The sequence below is a fragment of the Pinus tabuliformis genome, chromosome 6, assembly GCF_031772625.1.
Source record: "Pinus tabuliformis cultivar Carrire ecotype Pingquan chromosome 6, CPIR1, whole genome shotgun sequence".
NCBI classification, from domain to species: Eukaryota; Viridiplantae; Streptophyta; class Pinopsida; order Pinales; family Pinaceae; genus Pinus; species Pinus tabuliformis.
In genome coordinates, this window is record NC_142292.1 from 473542477 (window position 1) to 473558894 (window position 16418).

Here is a 16418-nt window from a genome sequence, read left to right on the forward strand (position 1 = left end):
CCTTTCATCATTTTAATGATTGATAAATAATCATTTATCAGTGCCCAACTTTTGAAATTTATGTCACAAGTAATGTATGATTTTAAAATGATTTCTGAAGGCACGGTTTGGACCACAAAAATGTCAATGAAAAGACCTTGCTTCTGCCATCAAATGGCATGAAAATAGAAACAGATATTGGTAGATTCTTGGTCCAACGATCATAATAGTGGCCCATGGTTTACTTATGGCACTCCATAAGGACTTAAGAAATGCCACTAGCTGTGTTTCAAATAGATTTCCAAAATCAGTTAGATGAACATCATCCAGTTCTCACATATAAGTGGATGAACATGAAAAGTTGATGGTAGTATTGTTCATATTTCTTTTCACACATTGACACACCAAGGATTCAATGACTTAGTACCTCAAGAAATATGACAACAATCAAAATCTTTTCCTGGCGATGATATCTAGAATGTGTTAAAGATAACACCTACTCATTATGGTTGATGTGAGGGAATTGCAGTTATGATGTCTCTTGGTATCCTCTCTGAATGAGGACTGAAACAATCTGTCTCACATCATAAAAATAGTCCAATGTAAAATTTATTACAACTGGAATGCTATGACAGTTCGAAAGTGGACTTTTTACCCCTTTGGGGTGTTTTATCAACTCTAATCCTGGCATCCATAGATGTGCTGCGCATTTATTTATTGGGCTAATATTGGCATTTATTCCAACAAGTTTCTTGTCTGTTGGGCTTTATCACATGGTATCAAGGTATTCCATTGAGTTCATTATCTATACTTTTGTAGAGGTTTAATGTATGTGGGAAGTGATTAGATTGCCTGTGACATCTGTTGCAGCAAGAACACAACTAGCAAAACTTCTTGAGGCACGTGAATCCATTGGTGGTTCTTGATCTGGGTTTTGTTATGGTGCTCGCCGCTAGTGATAGATTCAAACAAAAGACCTTTGGAAGTGATAATAGAGGGCCATCTGAGGAGGAAATTGGCTACAAGATTTCCTGAAACACAACTCCCCCTCTGGCCCTGGAATTGCACTCTGAGCAGGTGCACTTAAGGAGCACCTCTGGGAAAGTGCTGCCAAAATCCCGAGTGCGCTCTGGCCTTGTTTAGCATGCTCCTTGCCAATTGGGAACAGCAATGGAAACTCGCACATGTTGGAACCATGCTCTAGAGACGCTCAAGCCATGCTCCCTACGTGCTTCCTCAGCTTGCTGGACTGTCCCATGTGGACCTCAAATAAGTATTTTTTTTCTAATTTTTGAGCCGGGGTAGGACCTTTGGTAGGTTTAAGGTTGTGCCGAAATTGAGGATGTGATAAAACAACACTTCCCCCTCTCTTTTCCTCATTCTTTCATCTTGTTTGCTTGACCTTGGAGGAGAGAGCAAATTGGAGAGAAAAGAAGAGAATAAATTTTTGAGGGAAAATTTGTGAGAGCTTGGAGGAGAGAGCAACAAAGAGCTTGAGAGATAACAAGGACTGCCATCTATCTCAACTTCTCAAGAGATAAAGAGGTAAGTGAAAACTCCAACACCCTCCTTTCCTTTTATTATTTGTTTGGGTTTTTCCCTCTTCTCCTATTCTTTCCTATTCCTTCTTGTTTGTCATTTTATTGCAAGTTGTTTATCTACGATTTAAGAAAAATGGTGTTCTTATGGTTTATCATTTCATTTTTGGTTCTCATTGTGTTGGTGGGGAACTGGAATCAAAGGGAAGCAATGGAAGAAGAGGATAGTGGTCACACTCATACTGACGCAATGTCTGAAGATGTGTGGAAGGGTTTGGAGGGGAAGGGGATGATGAGGGCAATGAAGGTGGAAAAGGTTTAGTGACACAATTGTGGAGATATGTTACAGATCTTGAGAACCACTAAATTTCTATGCCCTCATGATTTTCATCGAGGTCAACTTTTACTGGTTCATATACCTGTGTGAGGAGGCATCTTTGTGTGGTAACAAAGAGTGATGACAATAAGGGTGCCATTGGGATCTCAATTTTCCCTAAGATATCAAAGGAACAAAGGCAGAAATACATCAAAGTAGAGCAGGTTGCACATAGAAATATGGTAAAAGATAAAAGCTTCAATCTGATGCAACATCTAGATTTAGTGGCCACACATCCCCATCTCTTCGTGGAACTTATGGAACCTATATATCTACAAGAACAATAGCAAATTTCCTTAATATTGGTGGGAGGGATGAGGTGGATGCAAAATTGGTGCGATTCTCTATTGGTGCAGTATACTATTCAATCTGTGTCACTACCTCTATTGGCATGATGTGGTTAAGACCATCAATGAAGCCCTTAGAGGATTCAAATGCCCCAACTATGAGAAAGCTAGAACTATGTTATTAGATAGAGAAAAAGCAAAAATTCAAAGGGCTTTAACATGGTTTACAATTGAGTGGAGTGACTTCGAGGTATTCATTCTATCAGATGGTTGGACAAATGTTAGAAATCAATATGATCTAAATATTCTTGGCATTTCTACTAGTGGTGCAATGTTTCTTACAATGAAGGGCTCCTTCTCGGTCACTGCATCTGAAAACATTGTAGATTTCCTATTAAAAACAATTAATAAGGTTCATGCTGCTAATGTGGTTCAAGTAATCATTAATAATGTAGCAAATTGTAAGGGGGCAAGAAAGCTTCATTGAGCGGGTTCATCCACACATCTTTTGGTCCGGATCCTTGGTGCAGATTTTGAACCTTTTGATGCATGATATTTTCAAGCATAAAGAATATGGATGGATTGATGGCTTGTAGAAGAGAAGGAAGCGACTCATCAAATTTGTCGTAGGGCATACAAAGGTCAATTACTTTTACGACATACTCTAGGTTGTAGCTGCTTAAGATTGTAAAAGATAGACTTGCTAATAACCTCACCTTTAGGCACCTATTGAAGGTAAGACAAACTTTGTGTGCTATGGTGATGAGTGGTGCATGGGATGAAATGAACAATGATAGAGATGGTGCTAATGTAGTGAAGGAGATTTTTCTTGACAGTCATGTTTGGTCATAGGTTATATATGTTTTGCAGCTGACAAAACAATTTATTACATGATCAAGTTGCAGATTCAGATGAGCAAATGGATATCATGTCAGGGTAGATTAAAGACATTGTTAAGCCTAGAGATGCCAACTTGTATAATCATAGTCACGTAAAGGTGGAAAAATGATAGGAAATGCTACACATTCCACTACATACCTTGGCATATGTTCTTACACCTAAATACTATCATGTATCATGGCTTTCATCAATAACACCTAGTGGGAGACCAAAAGAAACCATACGAGGATCTAGAAGTTCAAGCTTGTTATATGAAAGCACTAGACAAATTAGTCCCTGATGAGGAGTGCGACACCATATGGAGATAGTTTAGTCACTACATCATTTGCAATGGGGCCTTTGGGACCAACCTTGCAATCAAAGATCAAGGGAAGTTGTCTACTCATGAGTCACAAAACATGCAAAGTGGTGCTACCCTACAACTACAACATTTGGCAAGACGAGTGCTTTCATAGGTGGTAAACACTTATTCCTCAAAAAGGTGTTGAAGCACCTATAGTTTTATCCATAATTTTAGAGGAAATAGGTTGAATGTAAATTGATAAAAGAGGTTGGTATGTTCACAACTTGCAATTGTCGTTCCATTACTAGAAGGAGGGAAAGATAAATAAAGACTCGAAGGATTGGGGCAACAATCTAGAGGAGGATAATTTTAGTGATGGAGTATTGAATCTATTACCACAAAATCTAGTAGGCCTTGGAGAGGGAAACCCTATAAGGCAAGAAGCTAGAACAAGTACCACACTGGGGTAGAGGCCCAATGGCCAAAACCCTACTCTTTACGGCTTTCCTCGATGGGAAGAGTCTTTGTAAAGGAGGAATCACTTAAACTGGATATGCTAATGATAAGGTACAAAGTGAACCCACTAGAGCTATTTCAAGGGAGGCACAACCAAGGTACAAGGCTTCAAAGAAGCAAATTGCTCTTAAAGAAAAGGCCTAGATATCAAGGCTGAAGACCTAGGGTTTGGAGGTTTTCGATGATAATAGGTATTCACAAGGTTGAGGCCCGAGGGAAAGGGTTTCTTACAATGATATTCAACTAATCCAGGGCTCATGAAACCCTCAAGAAAATCCTCAAGCTGAGTGAGAAGAAACTAGGGTTTCCCTCTTAGAGCAACACCTAGGGCAAGAGATTTTATGGACGAAATTTGCGTGGATGCCTACCCAATTGATAGGTTAGGTATCCTAGACCTATCTCTTGATGTTTGGGCTCTTAGATTGCCAAAAAGCCCCTTTCCTAAAATTTCACTCGAAACCCTAGAATTTCGGCCTAACTTTAAAAGGACCGAATTTGAGGAGAGAAATTTATGTAGAAAATTTTATGTTGATCACCAAAGACTTGGTCTACTACCTTGTCCTTGGGGCATATGGAGTCAATGATGCTTAAGAAAAGCTAAATCGTTTCTAAGGAGGCTAAAAATTGATGCCCTAGGTATGTATCCATTTCAAGCATTTACCCACTTCTAAGGAAAATGTAATTTGATGGCAAGTTATAAGAATTCCTCCACTAGGAACATTCATTACATGTTATACAATGAGTAACATATGCAATTCTCAACTAGATAGCCTTTAAAATTAATTTTCAACAAATTAGGGCACAAATTAGCATAATCTAGAAGCAACAATTCCATACATTAGACAATTTCAAGATAAAATTCATCAACAATAGGCACTTACAAGATAACATGTAGTATATCCATCCATTCACCAAAGAAATAGCTCCAAAGACAATCCAAAATAGCTTCCAAACATCGAAATGCATCCAAGAATACTCCAATAGCCAAGAAGGAAACAAGTGTGAATTCTCTAATGAGGTCTGAATTCTCCAAGTGATGATGAGGAGAGAGTGAAATGACCTTTCTCTTATTTATACATGTCTAATGATCTCTAATTTAGCTTAGGAGCCCCTCAAATTGTAAAATAATAGGCTTGATACTATGTGAGGTTACAAGCTAACCTCATAGCCAACGCGAAACATAAAAATTAGCCAACAAAAATGGTCGAAATGCTGATTTGATGGCTACGTAGGCCCTTTTAGCGCATGTGTTGGGCTCTTTCAGTGCCAAGTCGAGTGTACAGGGCTCCAAAATTCCAGATCTAGGGGTTGGTCCCCAAATCTCAATGCAAATCATCTTGTGGACCCCAGTTTTGTGTTTGGGGCACAAAGTGGGTCTCATGGGTATCTTGGTGATACAATGGGTTGGTTTTGCTCCAAGGTTGAGGGCTTAGAGGATGGTGCTAGCCCTCCCATCTCTCAAGGGTGAGACAAACCTCATCCGTGCCTCATATCAGCTGTCACAACCTATATGTATTGCTAAGTTAGCTGGGGGCATGCTGGTCCAAGTACATCATCTCATGAATAATGTGCTGTAGGTGCTCGTGAAATGGAATGATACTCTACATTTGATAAAAGTTCCATGGATCTCATGTGAAAATTCTTGAATCTAACACATCAGAAACCCCTATTGCAATTATTGGTTTACTATCTCCTACTTGTTCTTTACATTAACAAGTTATTTAATTGCATAAACATCGAAGTAAAGACTATTGCAGCCTTCACCAATATATAGATCATGCACTGAAATAAACTGAGACAATAACACAAGGGACACCGTTATGTTTGGACAATCGTTGCTGAAAAAACCCAATGTGGGAAAACCGGTGCAGTAGATATGAGGGTTTTATTATTAAGGAGATTTCATGAATAGAACAAGGGTATAAGAAATGGCTCACCCAACAGAGAATATCCTCGGCAGTATTACCTCTATTTGGAGATAGATATTCTGGCAAATCAACAACTGGATGATCAAACCCCACAGTGACTTCGATTGTTCCCTATTCTGGACAACGAAAGCTGCTCCAAGCACTGCTGAGTAGCTGCATCACCCTTTGTCGGTTCAGAGTCTTCTGAATCCTGATTTTCTCTCAGTCCGCCCCACAAAATCTCCCCAGCGCAGCGTCTGAGGCCCAGCGTCAACCTTTGCGGCTTCTGCGCTACTTGCGTCAGCCTCTGCGTTCTCTACGTCAGCCTCTACAGCCTTTGCGTCAGCCCTTCTAGGGCTTGAGGTGTCTCTCCCGGCAATGCACTGCCTCTCTGCTATGTATTCTTCAACCTCAGATGAAAATCCCTTGCCCTCGCTGCAACTCTGATCACTAACTCGATTTCCTTAGCAAACCCTGCCCCAGAAAATCGAATTCTTGATCTCTCTTGCTGTGTCTCCAACTGACATTCAAGCATCCTCTTATACTTTTCCTGTTGACGATTCAACGACTAAAATTAAGTCCCTAATCAATGGTTAAGATTAGAATTGGCTTGATCCTCGTGACTTAGAACTTCCTCACCCATTTTATATTAATATGCATTAATATTTTTATCTTCCTAACTTTAGATTTAGGAACCCATTAAACATATTAATTATTTTAATATTTCTTCATCCGGGTGGAATTTCTCTAAACGATTTCTGGGTCTTGGAGATCTCATGTGCCTTAGCCTCTCCACCAATTTCATGGCTAGATCAGATCCGATGCTACCCAAAATCAACACTTCCTCTTAGCGAGGAATGTGCTCTGGTAATGCCTCACCATAGAAGAATCACACTAGTCCTCTGCATCGGTCCTCTATGCTGATGCTTGGCCTGTTGCCCCACATCTATTACACTGCTGCTTCCTGTACTGCTGCCCATGACACTGCCACTGCTACATTTGTACTGCAACTCCCTCTCAAAATGCTGCCTCATGTTTCCTATAGCACTACCACTGTTAACTGCTACACTGCAACTCAGTTGCTGAGAAGTAAGTAATTGACTTCACCCAAAGTCTCGAAGCCTCGTGATGCTGAAGCTACCTTTGCTGCTATCTTGTGCTCCCTCTGCTGCCATTGCGCTGCTGCAACCTCTTCTATGCCTCTCACACTACTGCAACCTCCACTGCGTTGCTACAGACTTCTGCACTCTAGCATTGCTTTGTCGCTCTATCACAACTTGCTCCACCCGACACCTGTCATCATGCTACTATCTTTAAGGGCTCCCATAACTGGTTGTGATCCAAGAGTTTGGGTACTTGAAGGATCTTGCCCTGCATTTGTAGTCTTTTTGACTACAGCTCTATATTTCCCCACCTCTTCTCTAGAGGCACATGAGAACTCATGGCACAATTGTCATCCATCTCGACATCCTTCTCCGCCTTTGCTAGATCAAGCTTTGAGTCAGAAAATTCTCCCTTACCTTTTCTTCCTCGGGCAATGAGAGGCATAATGTCCCAGCTCCCCACAATTGAAGCACTTGACCTTGGAGATGTCTTTCTTCTTACTCTTCTGTACCCCCTGCTATCCTACTGATGCGAGAGCTGCATCCTCCTCCTTCTTGATTCGAACTCCCTTATCGAAACTCCCCGCCTTGGTCAATCTCTTGAGCTCTTTCTGTCGAAGAGCTACCCACATCTCCTCCCAACTGGGGAGAGTCACTCTGCCCAAAATGCTTTGGACAAATGTCTCCCACTCCTTGGAGACTGCATTCAAGGCAGTCTTAACGATGAACTCTTGATCCGGTGTAGACCCCACGGAAGTAATCTAGTCTCGAATCCCTTGAAACTTGAGAAGGAAGGGATCTATCTCCTCTCCTTTCTGCATCTAATATTACCTTAGCTGATTTTCTAGTAGCATCTTCCGCTGCATGGAAGAGCCCTAGTATAAGGTGGCCAGGGTCTGCCACATGTCCCTTGTTGTGTTCTTCTCAGCAATATGTGGTGTTACATGATCTTTGACCCCGTCTAGGATCATGCATTTGGCTTTCGCTTGGATCTCCTCATACTTCTCATTTGCATCAGGGTCAACTGGGACAACTACTATTCTCAAGGCATAGTCCTTGATGCGATGTTTATCTAGGATTGCCAGGATCTTGGCCTTCCAAATGACAAAATTTGAAGCCCCGTCCATTCTGTCCAGATCCCTCAATCTGTCTGTTGCCGTCTTTGCTCCTCTTCTCCAGACTACCCGTGAATCCTAATGTCTCTCTTGGGAATCCTTCGGCCAACTGTCGAATCACTCCTCTCCAATCCTCCTTTGTTGTCGCAACCCGGATCTAGATTTCTTGGCTAGAAATCTGTTCAGGTAGTGCTTCGGTCTACCTTGGTTCAGTCTCCTTAGACATTGTTCTGCACTGACAGACACAACATCCCACGAGCTCCTCAAATCAAAATCTGCACAACTCCCTTAGTCCCGACAACTCGAAGAATTTGAGCCCTTCAGGCTCTGTTCAATCTCTGCGTGGGTTGAATCTGCACCTTCCAACCAACTACGTCAATCCTTCTTGGCCTGATCTACCCTCCTTTGCCTTTGCGTTGGCCCTGATGGCTGACATAGCTACTGCGTGGACTCCTCCCAGCTACTACGTCTTCCTCTCCCAGCTCATTATGCTGACACAGGCACTTCGTGAGCCTCTGCGTCACACTCTTTGCACTGCGTGAGCCTCTGCGTCACCCTCTTTGCACTGCGTCGCTTCTCCTCTTGCCTCTTCAACTTTGGAACAACATTGCTTCTTTGCTGCAAATTCTCAGATTTCTCGGCTGGTGTCTTCAGTCGCCTATGATCTGCAATCCCTCTTATACCATGTGAAAATTCCTGAATCTAACACATCAAAAACCCCTACTGCAATTACTGGTTTACTATCTCCTACTTGTTCTTTACATTAACAAGTTATTTAATTGCATAAACATTGAAGTAAACACTGTTGCAGCCTTCACCAATATACAGATGATGCACTGAAATAAAATGAGACGATAACACAAGGGACACTGTTATTTTTGGACAATTGTGCCCGGAAAAACCCAATGCGGGAAAACCCAATGCGGGAAAACCGGTGCAACAAATATGAGGGTTTTATTATTAAGTAGATTTCGTGAATACAACTAGGGTGCCAGAAATGGCTCACCCAACAGAGAATATCCTCGACAGTAGTACCTCTATCCGTAGACAAATATTCCGACAAATCAGCAACCGGATGATCAAACCCCATAGTGACTCGGTTGTTCCCTATGCTGGACAGCGAAAGCTGCTCCAAGCACTGCTCAGGAACCGCGTCACTCCTCCAGGAGCTTCTTCACCGTCTCCCGGCTCAGAGTCTGTTGTTCTGCTCTCAGTTTGCCCTACAAAATCTCCCCAGCACTGCCTTTGAGGCCCAACGTCAACCTCTGCACTGCCTGCGTCAACGTCTATGGCCTCTGCGTAAGCCCTTCTAGGGCCTGCGCTGTCTCTCCCGGCACTGCGTTGCGTCTATTTTATGTATTCTTCAGCCTCAGATGAAGATCCCTTGCTGAACTGCCCCTCGCTGCAACTCTGATCACTAACTCGATTTCTTCAGCAAACCTTGCCCAAAAAATCGAATTTTTGATCTCTCTTGGTGTGTCTCCAACTGACGCTCAAGCCTCCTCTTATAGTTTTCTTGACGATTCAATGGTCGAGATTATGTCCCTAATTAATGGCTAAGATTAGAACTGGCTTGATCCGCGTCACTTAGAACTTCGTCACCCATTTTATATTAATACACAATATTTTTATTTTCCTAAGTTTAGACTTAGGAACCCATTAAAAATATTAATTATTTTAATATCTCTTCATTCAGATGGAATTTCTCGAAACAATTTTTGGGTCTTGGAGATCCCATGTGCCTTAGTCTCTCCACCAATTTCATGGCTAGAGCACATCTGGTGCTATTGAAAACCAACATCTCAATTCTTCAATTGTAGGGTGTCATAATACTCCTCTAGTGGACTTGGGCCCCAATTAAGCTGCGCAACCCATAATGGAAACCACCTGCCAACAACACACAATGTCTAGTGTTGTATCTTAACTGTTAGGTGCAATTATTCGTTAGTGCATCTAAGTGAACCAAGCTTGTTAATCAAGGGAAAATTGAAACTTCATAGGCGACTTCTCTTTCAATTTAAGGGCTTTGATCATGTAATAGTGTTACGTCCCTAGGTAGGATTGGCTATTAAACAATCCTATTAGGTGTTCCTAGCCCATAATGGGAAAGACATGTCCTTGGTATTAAAATTCTGTCACTGCAACATCTGATTTACTTTTGATACTTATTCTTCTATAAGTTATTTATGAAATTCCTTCAATAAACATTAAAATAAATTTTGCTGCAGATATCACACCGTAATACAGAAACAAACACATGTACAAGAATCAACACATTGACACAGATATTTTGGACAACAGTCCCCAGAAAAACGCAATGTAGGAAAACCGGTGCAACAAGGGAGGATTTTTTTATTCAGCAATTCTTCAGTGCAACAGGGTGCCAAACTGACGCATAGAGAGAAAAAATTCTCCAGTACTTCTCCCAGCCCCAGCGTCAGCTTGGCTGACCTCTACGTGTCTCCCAGACACTCTGCGTCAGCCCTGGGCCTGTTTGTATCACCCACACAAGCCCTCTAGTGACTGCGTTGTCTCTTGCTGCCTCTGCGTCTGCCTGAAATGCCCTGCGTCTGCCTCTCCTGCCTTAGCATTGGTCTCCAGTGCTTGATCTTGTCTCTCTGTTTCGTACTTATTGCCTCTTGACTGCTCACTAGACCACTAGTTCGAATTTCTCATTTAACCTCGCTCCAGAAATTGAACTGACTGGTCTCACTTAGTGTGTTCTCCAAGTGACCCTCAAGCCTCCTCTTATACTTTTCCCGTAGACAAATCAACAGTCGAGATTAAGTCCCTAATCAATGGCTAAGATTAACTCTGGTTTGATCCATGACTTTTGGACCCTTCTAACACAATTTTCTATTAATTCACATTAATATTTTGTTTTCCCTAAGTTTAGACTTAGAGACTCCATTAAAAATATTAATTATTTTAATATCTCCCAAGCTGTTTAGAATCTGCCCAAACCATTTCTGGGTATTGGAGATCTCATGCACTTTAGCCTCTCCCCCAACTTTCGTGGCTAGAGCACATCCGATGCTGCCCCAAATTAACACTTGGTACATCCTTCAATCAATAGGTGGCATATGAATAATGATGAAATGGATGGGGATGAAGGGGTCTCAGGGCCAAATGCCATGGGTATAAGGGTAACAATATTTAGAAGTCCACATATTGGGTGTAAAGATGTGAGGAGGGAGCAATAGTGGTTACATGAGTTATCCCAACCTTTGTTTTTGCACACCTCTTTATTTTCCTTTTGATTTTTCTTTGTATTACTGTTTGAAGCTCTAGGACATGAGAGCATGCTGTGAGTAAGTATGACAATTATTACCCGCTTAATTGTGGGGTAGTTCATCGCCCACCAGGGGTTGGGACGTGCATGGGTTCCTTTTATGATGTGATGGGGCAATCATGGGCCCTAGTAACTAGGGTGATGGCCATAATGATAAGGGGTAGAGGTCATGCTTGGATTTTGGCCACATGCTATTATTTAATGTCTCGACTATCTTTTGCGTTTTATGATTTTCCTTTTTCTTATGTTTCTTGGTTGTGGCCATGATACACTTTTAAATTTCTTTTAGTTGCATCAACCTTCGGGGCAAGATTTCTAGGCTCGACCCAAATATGTGGACAAGGGGAGGCGGCATGCTAGTGTTTTGTAGACCCAATTGTCATGTGGACTCGAAGAAGGGAAATAGTGAATAAGGCTTGTAATGTGCGGAGGGAAGCGATAAATATCGTATGGGAAAATGGGACCACGCTACCAAAATCGAGGTTTCCCAAGTAGTGCCCTTCCTAAAGCCATAGACCAATAGGGGAGATCCCACAGGACTAGGATTGAGGATTAACCCCCCATTTAAGGTGAGGGAACAAAACCACGGTCAAAGCCATTCCTTCTTCCAAGTCACCCAATAATCCATGCCCAAAATGCCCAAATGAAAAACAAGCATAAGCACTCGATTGCACAATGAAAAGCATACCTTTTGGGTTAGATTTCCCACCTTCTAACATGTGCTCTTGACAAATGGGTGAGGAAACATATGACTGATGCAGGTGGCGAAGATAAAGTGGCACATGGCATCAACTACAAACGGGTTGTTAGGGGCTGCTGGTTGCTAGTTGGAATAAGATGAATAGGAGAAAAGTTTTTCTAGTTGTACCCACTTTTTGGTGGGTAACAACCTCTAAAGCAATTGGAGTATACTTTATGGATGATCATGATGATCTTGTTGAAATGCCACCCCCATCCTGTGCTATGTGTTAGAAAATCGGAAAGGCAGAAAGATTTTCTTATACTTGATAATTACTTGTGAGATTCTTGTGTTCTTATTAACTTTCTTATGTTCTTCTTTATCTTAGTTCATCAAGCAATTACCAAAACAATAGCACGAAGATCAAGGATTCTAGATGTAGGCAGACAGCAAGGGAAAAACCCCAATCTTGGGGAAAACCCAATCAACAACTCTTCCTTCAATAGTTTTCCTGAGATAATCCAAGACTCTTGACTTAGACACAGACTTCCTCCACAACAAGTCAACCTTTTCCTTTTTCAGCATATGATCACTTACCAGTACTGTCTTCGACCTAGATGCAATAGTAGTAGTTCGATGGAACAGTATCTTCGACCTAGCAACTTCGATCTTAATGCAACAACTTCAACCTTGAAGCAACACTTCGACCTTGATGTCATACTTTGACCTTGATGCGGTACTTTGACCTTGACACCGTTCTTCGACCTTGATGCCGTAACATAACTTCTTGGTGTCGTAACAAAACTTCTTGATGCCGTAACAAAACTTTGACCTTGATGCTGTAGCCCAGAAAATCACACATTTGAAAGAGGGAGATAACCCAAAACCTTTGATCTTGCAATTTTGCTTCTTCCACTGCGACTTCACACTTTTTCACGGCTTCTTCTAGGAGATCGAACTTGTGTGAGTGATTGTCCTCCAAATGAATCGAACTGCTTCAATATATAGGCTTCTGGTGAGGTCGAATTACCCTTCTTGAGGTCGACTTGGTGTGAAGGTGACAAAATTCATTTTTGACTCAAAAATAATTCCTTTTACATGATTCAAAAGCCCATGAAGGCTCTTATTAAATGTATAATGACTCTAGTGACTCAACATAAATCCTTGAAGTACTCAATGGGGACTTTGACCTAAAACATGATGACCCAAGCATGAAACCCATGCTTTAATAAGTCATAATAATAATAATAAAATTTTTGTTTCATTCTTTTTCATAAGTACATTACATAATGACTCAAATGCATTTATGAAGACCAAACCTAGTTATATTCTTCAACACCATGGTCCTTGTGTGTAGGACTCTTGTTTAAGTTCTAAGGGGTAACTAGTTCTTTGCTGTAGATAATTGCATTTTTAAACATTTTCAAACTTTTCACATTACATTCACCCCATATTATTATAAGCAATTATATAGGGCGAACATTCACATTATCAATGCAGCGAAACATTAGAAGAAAAGCATAAACAATAGAGACACGACGTTTTTTGGTCAAAGACCGGGGAAAAACCCCACAAGGGGAAAAATCCAAAATCAATTCTTCTTCTTCTTAGATATTCATCAAATGTTCAACTGAGATACAATGTACAATTATAATGAGACACAAGTCTTTCAACGTTGATCACATTAGGCCTCCTAGGGTCAACCTTGGATCATAGAAGATATTCTAATTTTCCACTGTTATATGTGTTACAACTTACAATCACTTTAGCCCAATTCTTTTCTTCAATTAGCAAACTTTCAACACAATCTAGTCTTCCAATTATCAAGAGCAATTGTAGATGGAACAGTAAATGCAATAGACTATAGACAATCAAGAACAATAACAAGAGACACAAGGATTTGGTTTGAGACCAGTGAAAATCCCCATAAGCAGGAAAACCCTTTCGAATTCTTCTTCTTATTAGATTGTCATAAAATGTTCAGCAAAGAGAGAGTACATTTTTCCAAATATCTAATCAACAGACTATCGAACAAACCAGACGAACAATATTCAAAAGATGATCCTAGTAGATAAATCAGATCAAAGTCAAAATCTTCAAAGTTTGTTGTCAACTGTCAACATAATTTTAGGTCAAGAGTACAGTCGCACAAACCCTGTGTAGTAATTGTGGTTGAAGCTTTCCAGTAGCATGGAGAACCCTATAAAGCATGTGGCTATAATCGAGATTTCCTTGAACCAAGCTAGTGGCTATAGACAAAAACTTCTTTCCACACATGCGAGCTTGCACCCTGCAATTTTAGACCTGTATGAACCAATCTTTGTGAGCCAATCTCAAACCTGTGCGAGACAAGACAAAGAAGAGAGAGAAGAAGACGCTTGATGATGATGACTGAACGAGGCTAACTGGACTTGAATTTATATGCTTCCTTGGAGACCCAATTTGTCTTGAGGTCGACCTGGACTTTTGTGCGCATGAGGGTTTTCATATTAAGAATACATTTTTTCTTATCCAAATTAAATTCTTCCAAGGGCTAGGAGGGGTCTTTCTTGATGAAGAAGGCTGTCTAAAGGAGGGAATTTGTCCCTGCGCTGCCAAATTAACACTCCCTCTCAGCTAGGGAGAAATTACCGACTGTAATATGTGCCCCATCTTCAATATCATCTCTGCTCATATGCTGAACACTCTCGAATCTAAAAGAAGAATTTGACATCGGAGGGGAGCTCAAAGTACCACCCTCTATCCAACAATTGTCACAGGGAGTTCCAACTCAACCCACATCACTGTGGAGCCCATATCAACCCTCGGAAAATAGGTAGGACACGACTTACCATGGTAGGTAAGGATCACGACTATCCTATTGTCTATTGATCTTCCCATCAGGACCCTCAAGAGTCAAGTGGTAGAACACCTGCATCTACGACCTTGGGAGGAGATACACACTTACCCTACAAGGTAAGGTTCAGACACAACCCAAGGCACTTGGGAGATACACACTTACCTTGCAAGGTAAGGATCAGACACACCCAAGTCATCTTCTCAACCCATTGGCCAAAGAGGAGGAGCAATTCTGTTAAATTTGGCAATTAGGGCCAACTTCTACCTTAGGAAAGCTCATATGATGGAGATGATTATTGCATTGGATTCCTCTTTCAGAGAGGTACAATTTTGACATAAAGATCATCGCCTTCTGGCAAGAAGAAATGGAATTTTGAATTTATTCTTTCTCATAGATAAATTGTCAAGGTCAGCCTCAATCAAATGTAGGCTCATAATGCCCAATGGATGGGTGTCCTGACCCTCAAAGAATTGTATAAATAGGAGTGACCCTACTCTCATTTGGACACTCATCTCATCACATCATCTTCTCTCTGCTCTTTTGATTGGTTCGTACAACTTGGAGGCTCTTTTATCTTCGCATGTGTAAGGAAGACTGTTTTTGGAGGCCGAAATTTTATGTGATTAGGGCAGTGCTATCATCATTGACTTGGGTACTTTCACTACAGTGTTGAATTTTTGATTGACTGCAGAAATTACAAGCAACATTGTTTGGGTTGACTTTGACCCTCTTTTTGAGGTTGTATTATTCTGCTGTTGGCCGAGCTGATTACAGGTTGATTTGGGGCAGCTTTGACCATCGTTGACTTTCTGGTTACAACTGCATTGATTGCTGATTTGGTAGATCTGTTTTGGGCTTGTACTTATGATATTTGTACTCTCTGTGTGTGCTGAACTATTGTAGAATAAAAAAAAGATTTGATCAAAGGGTTTCCCCACATTGGGGTTTGTCCTTGGCATCCGCCACATCTTGTGTCCTCTTGTCTTGGCTTGTCTTCTGTATATGATTTTATATTCTATCTGCATTTACTGTCAATGTTTATAAGTTAATGTGATTGCTATTGGATATAATTGGAAATTGTCATTGGGCTACTGAAGGAGCATTGAAGTAAATTGTTCTTAAGCATAGAACATACCATTGTTATCGAAAATTAACAAGGAACCAGAGCTCAGGTGAAGACAAAGCCCAAGCAAGAGTGAAGCAAAGCAATCACCAAAGGAAGCTGTTGGACAAGGGCTTGGAACTAGTCCCAATGATGACTACATGTTTCTTTAAATCCGAGGACAAGCTTAAGGACAAGTCCGACTATCATGCATGGAAGATGACTTTGGATTTCACTTTGGAAGAGAATGATGCACGGACTATGTCAAAGGAAGAATAGCAGAGCCTCCTTCAAAGGCATTCGCTATTGCACAAAGCAAGTACAAGAAAGGTGAGGTAAAAGCTAAGAAGATTATTGTTGATTCCATTCATAAGCCTTTGGTTGCCTATATCTCTGATTTGGAAACATCTAAGGAGATGTATGAAATGCTAGCTGGGATGTTCAAAGTAAACAATGCAAATCAAATTCTCTTTCTCAAGAACAAGCTGAAAGATATCAAGAT

The 16418-nt window shown here is 41.0% G+C and overlaps 1 protein-coding gene across 3 annotated transcripts in view; it reads left to right on the forward strand.

The window, feature by feature from the left end:
- The window catches only part of LOC149259359 (lysM domain receptor-like kinase 3), a 247618-nt gene that overhangs the window by 96541 nt on the left and 134659 nt on the right, over positions 1-16418 (forward strand). The window lies entirely within an intron of this gene.